The sequence below is a fragment of the Phacochoerus africanus genome, chromosome 3, assembly GCF_016906955.1.
Source record: "Phacochoerus africanus isolate WHEZ1 chromosome 3, ROS_Pafr_v1, whole genome shotgun sequence".
In the NCBI taxonomy this organism is placed as follows: domain Eukaryota; kingdom Metazoa; phylum Chordata; class Mammalia; order Artiodactyla; family Suidae; genus Phacochoerus; species Phacochoerus africanus.
Window position 1 is genome coordinate 130,412,994 of NC_062546.1, and position 5,358 is coordinate 130,418,351.

The window sequence follows — 5,358 nt, forward strand, 5'->3', positions numbered from 1 at the left end:
CTCATGATGTTGTCACTGTTTAGAGTTCCTATTTTCCTTCCATTTCGCCATTCTTGGCAAATCTGTTATTTTATCACTTAATGAATTGAAAATTATGGCCACATCCCTGGGTTTTATATCAGTATTCAAAGCAGAAGGAAGAAGGAAGGATCATTGCCAGCAGACTTCCTATTCTACCTTATTGGCCAGAACCCTATCACATGGCTAATGCTGGCTACAAGGGAAACTGCAATCCTCCCGCTGAAAGCAATAACATTGTCATATAAAATATATAAAAAGATAAACAAACCAACAAAACTTTCAAATGCATCATTGAGCTGCCAAGAAAGCAAAGATTCTAAGAAGCCAAAAAGTAAAATGAATACAGAACTCTTAGAAGGTAAGGAAACACTAAAGATGGCTTTTGCCTTAGGCATGTGTGTCAAATTCTGGTGATACTGATATTTCATTTTTTAGTGGTTTCACAGGAAGTGGGGATGGGGGACAGATGACAAAGCTTCAGGCCTGCTCAATGTATGGAATCTAATAGGAGAGCTTGACTCAAAGTTAGAAGATGAAAAGGCAAGCCACAGATGGGTAGAAATATTCACAAGGACTTCTATTCAGAATATATAAAAACTTCTATAAATCAGTATCAAAAAGAAAATTAATCCAATTTCTAAGTGGACAAGTTTTGAAAAGACACTTTAATCAATAAGCACATGAAAAAGTACTCAACATCATTAGTCATCAGGAAAATGCAAATTAAACCCACAATGAGATACTATTACACCACCAACAGAAAAGTAAAAATTTAAAAGACTAATCAAACAAAATGTTGGTGAGGATGTAGAACAATGAGAACTTTCACACATGGCTGATGGCAATGTAAAATGTATAAACATTTTGGAAATTGTTTGGTGGTTTCTTATAATAGTAAATACACAGTATATTCCAAGAAAAATGAAAACATGTCTACACAAAATGTGTACATTAATGATCATAGCAACATTAGTAAAAATAGCCAAGAAGTAGAAACAACACAAATAATCATCAACTGATGAATGGATATACAAAATCCGGTACTTCCATACTACAAAACAGTATTCAGTCATAAAAAAGGAATGTGATAATACATGCTACAATACAGATGGACCTTGAAAATATTATGCTCCATGAAAGAAGTCAGACACAAAAGTCACATACTGTATGATATTTATATGGTATATGCCCAGAATAGGTACATCCATACAAATAGAAAGTAGATGAATGGTTGTCAGGGTTTGGAGAGAGGGAAATATGGCGTGACTTCCCATGGGTATGAGGTTTCTTTTTGGAGAAACGAAAATGTTCTGGAATTTGTTAGTGGCAATGATTGCATATACTAAAAATCATCCAGTTGTACATTTTAAATAGGTGGAATGCATGGTATGTGAGTTATAGCTCAGTAATGTGGTTATAAAAACAGCAACAAAAGCAAAGAAAGGAAACATAGGTAAAGATCACCATCGTTGATTGCCACCATCCCAAGATTGCCACAGGCATCCTCTTGGTGCACAGACTTCCAGATTCACTTCTGTGCATCCTATGTACTTCTAATCTTTCATCGTTAAGTATTATGTTAGCTGTGGAGGTTTTGTTGAGTGGTTTTTGTTTGTTTTTATCATGAAAAGATGCTGAATTTTGTCAAGTGCTTTTTCTGCCTCTTGACATGATCATGCGGGTTTTCTCCCTTTGGCCTATTAATACAGTACATTATACCGATTGATTTTCTTATGTTGAACCAAGTATAAATCCCATTTGGCAATGTTATAAAATTATTTTACGTCTTTTGCTGGATTCAGTCTGCTAGTATGTATTTGGTTGAGGAGTTTTGTATCTGTATTTATAAGGATATTGTTCTGTAATTTTCTTGCAATCTCCTTGTTTTGCTTTGATATCAAGGAATACTGGCCACGAATAATGAATTAGAAAGGGTTCCCTCCTTTTTCATTATTGTAAAAGCTTCTGAAGAATTGGTCCTAACTTTTCTTCTTTTTTTGCTTATAGTTTAATAAAATTTTTGCATTTCAACAAAGCTGGCATTTAAGAATAATTCTTTTTTGTAGTTCCCATTGTGGCACAGTGGCTAATCAATCCGACTAGGAACCATGAGGTTGCAGGTTCGATCCCTGGCCTTGCTCAGTGGGTTAAGGATCTGGCGTTGCCGTGAGCTGTGGTGTAGGTTGCGGACGTGGCTCAGATCTCACATTGCTGTGGCTCTGGCGTAGGCCAGTGACTACAGCTCCAATTCGACCCCTAGCCTGGGAACCTTCATATGCCATGGGAAGTGGCCCTAGAAAAGACAAAAAGACAAAAACAAATAAACAAACAAAATAATTATTTTTTAAATGTTTGGTAGCATTCGGCAGCAAGGCCATATGATCCTGGGTTTTTCTTTGCTGGGACTTTTCAAATTACTACCTTAGGCTATTTACTTGTTATATATCTTTTCAGATTTTTCTATTTTTTCTTTAATCAGTTTTTGCAGTTTCTACATTTCTAGGAATTTCATCTGGGTTACCTGCTTCATTGCCCTACACTGTATGCCTATGTCTTAGTCATCTCAGGCTGCCACAAAAAAACAAAAACAAAAATAAACAAAAAACCCATAGACTGGGTAGCTTAAGCAATAGAAATACATTTTTCATTGATCTGGAGGTTGGGAAGCCTAAGACCAAGGTGCAAAACAATTTGGTTTCGGTTCCTCATGAGAGCTCTCTCCCTGGCTTATGGACAATCATCTTTTCACACACTATGTCCTCACATGGCCTTTCTTTGCATGCACCTAGGGTGGGGTTAGGAGAGGGGTATAAAAGAGGGAGGGAAGATGAGAGAGAGAGAGGGAGAGAGAGACCTTTTTCTTCTTCTAAGGTCACTAATCTCATCATGAGAGCCCCACCCTCATGACTTAATCTATCCCTAACTACTTCCCAAAGGCCCTGTCTCCAAACATCACATTAGGTGTTAGGATTTAAATATATGAATTTGAGGGATACAAACATTCAGTCTATACCACCTCTTTTTTTTTTTTTTTTTTGGTAAAGTTAGTAGTAATATCCCCTTTTTTGTTGCTGATTTTAGTAATTTTAATTTAATTTAATTAAAAGTTTTTTTCTTTTTTGGCTGCCCCAGGGCATATGGAATTCCTGGGCCAGGGATCAGATCTAAGCTGCAATTGCAATCTGCGCTACAGCTACAGCAATGCCAGGTCCCCAACCTGCTGCCAGGGATTGAACTTGCCTCCCAGGACACCAGAAATGCCACTGATCCCATTGCACCACATCGGGAACTCCTGATTTGATGTTATTTTCATCTTCTCTCTTTTTTTGCTCAATTAGTCTAGCTAAAAATTTGTCAATTTTGTTGATCATTTCAATGAACCAAATTTCAGTTTTATTTTTTCTCTTGTCTTTCTACTCTCTATTTCATTTATTTTCACTTTAACCTATGTTATTCCCTTCCTCCTGCTTGCCTTAGATTTAGTTTTCTGTTGATTTTCTCGTTTCTTAATGTGGAAGTTTAGGTTATATATGTGAGATCGTTCTTCTTTTTAAATATAGGCAACACAGCTATAAATTTTCCTCTAGGCACTATTTTCATCGCATCCCAAAATATTTGTTATGTTGTGTTTTCACTTTCATTCATCTCAAAATATTTTCTAATTTCCGTCTTATTCTTTTCTGATCCTCTGATTATTTATGATTGGGTTTAATTTCCACGTATTTGTGAACTTGCAAAATTTCCTTTCCGTTAATTCCTAATTTCATTCCACTGTGGTTGGAGCATATACTTCATATTTATTGACACTTTTTTCAATGCTCTAACATATGTTCTGTCCTAGTAAATGTTCCACATGTACTTCAGAAAACGTGTATTTTGTAGTTGTAGAATGGAGTGTTCTGCAGGTGTCTGTTAATAGAATCATAACGTTGTTCAAGTCTTCTATTTGCTTCATGAAAATCTGTCTAGTTGTTCTACTCATTATTGAAAGCGAGACATAGAAATCTCCAGCTGTTATTGTTGAATTGCCTATTTTCTCCTTAAATTCTGCTAGTTTTTGTTTCCTGAGTTTGGGGTTGTTAAGTGTGTATATGTTTGTTATATCTTCTTGATGGATGAACTCTGTTACTGTCAAATGTTCTTCTTAGTCTGTAGTAATAATTTTTGTCCTAAAGTCTTTTTCTGATATTAGTATAGCCATTCTAGGTCTCTTTCAGTTATTATTTACCTAGTATACCTTTTCCCACACTTCAACTTATGTCTCTGAATCTAAAGTGTACTTTTATAGAGAATACATAGTTGGATTTTTTTTTTAAATCCATTCTGCTAATTTTTGCCTTTCAATTCAATCCCATTTTATTTAATGAAATTACTGATAAATTCATGTTTATATTTGCTATTTTTCTACTTGTTTTCTATATGTCTTAGTTTTTTTGGAGGGAGGCCCATCCTCTATTAATGACCACTTTTTTTTTTTCCTTTTAAAGGCTGCACCTGTGGCATATGGAAGTTCCAAGGCTAGGGGTAAAATCAGAGCTGCAGCTGCTGGCCTACGCTACAGCCATTGCTGGCCACAGAAATGCCAGATGCAAGCCTCGTCTGTGACCTATGCTGTAGTTCATGGCAATGCCAGATCATTAACCCACTGAGAGAGGCTAGGGATTGAACCTGTGTCATCATGGATACTAGTCAACTTGTCTGAGTCACAGGGGGAACTCCCTAAGTACTTTGTGTTAAAAGGATGGTTTCTTTTTTAATTCCCTTCCTGATTCTCTTACTATGTTTTTTTGAGTTATATTCTTAGTGGTTGCTATAAAGATTATAATTAACATCTTAATTTATAAGAATCTAGTTCAGATTAATACTGATTTAATTACAATAGCATACAAAAACTTTCTCCTAAATGGCTTCATCTTCTCTCTCTTCATTTGTGCTGTTATTGTCATGCAAATTACATCTTTATATATTGTGTGCCCATCAATAAAGTAAAAAATAAGGAATGCTTTAGAAATTTGTAAGTCATTCTTGCACAGGGGCCATGCTAGTCTTCTCTGAATTGTTCCAGTTTTAGTATATGTGCTGCCAAATTGAGCACAACATGATGTAATATTGCCATTAAAAACTACTCTGGCTTCAGTGTGGAAAATGAATTAAAGAGGAGGCCAATCTGGACGTGAGAAGACTAGATAAAAGATGTCGAAATAAATCAGGTGAAAGATGATAGTGGTCTGAACTAGAGCTCAGTACTAGAATACTAGAGAAGAGATGTAGGAAACCTAATAAATTTGGAAGATATTAAGGAGATAATATTAAATAGCTTTGGTGACTGGATATAGG

The 5,358-nt window shown here is 35.6% G+C and overlaps 1 non-coding gene across 1 annotated transcript; it reads right to left on the reverse strand.

Moving 5' to 3' along the window:
• Nucleotides 1-5,009: 5,009 nt before the first annotated feature.
• Nucleotides 5,010-5,116, reverse strand: LOC125123736 (U6 spliceosomal RNA). Its single transcript, XR_007134128.1, has one exon. It is a non-coding gene; the product is annotated as a U6 spliceosomal RNA (small nuclear RNA).
• Between the last annotated feature and the right edge of the window lie 242 nt (nucleotides 5,117-5,358).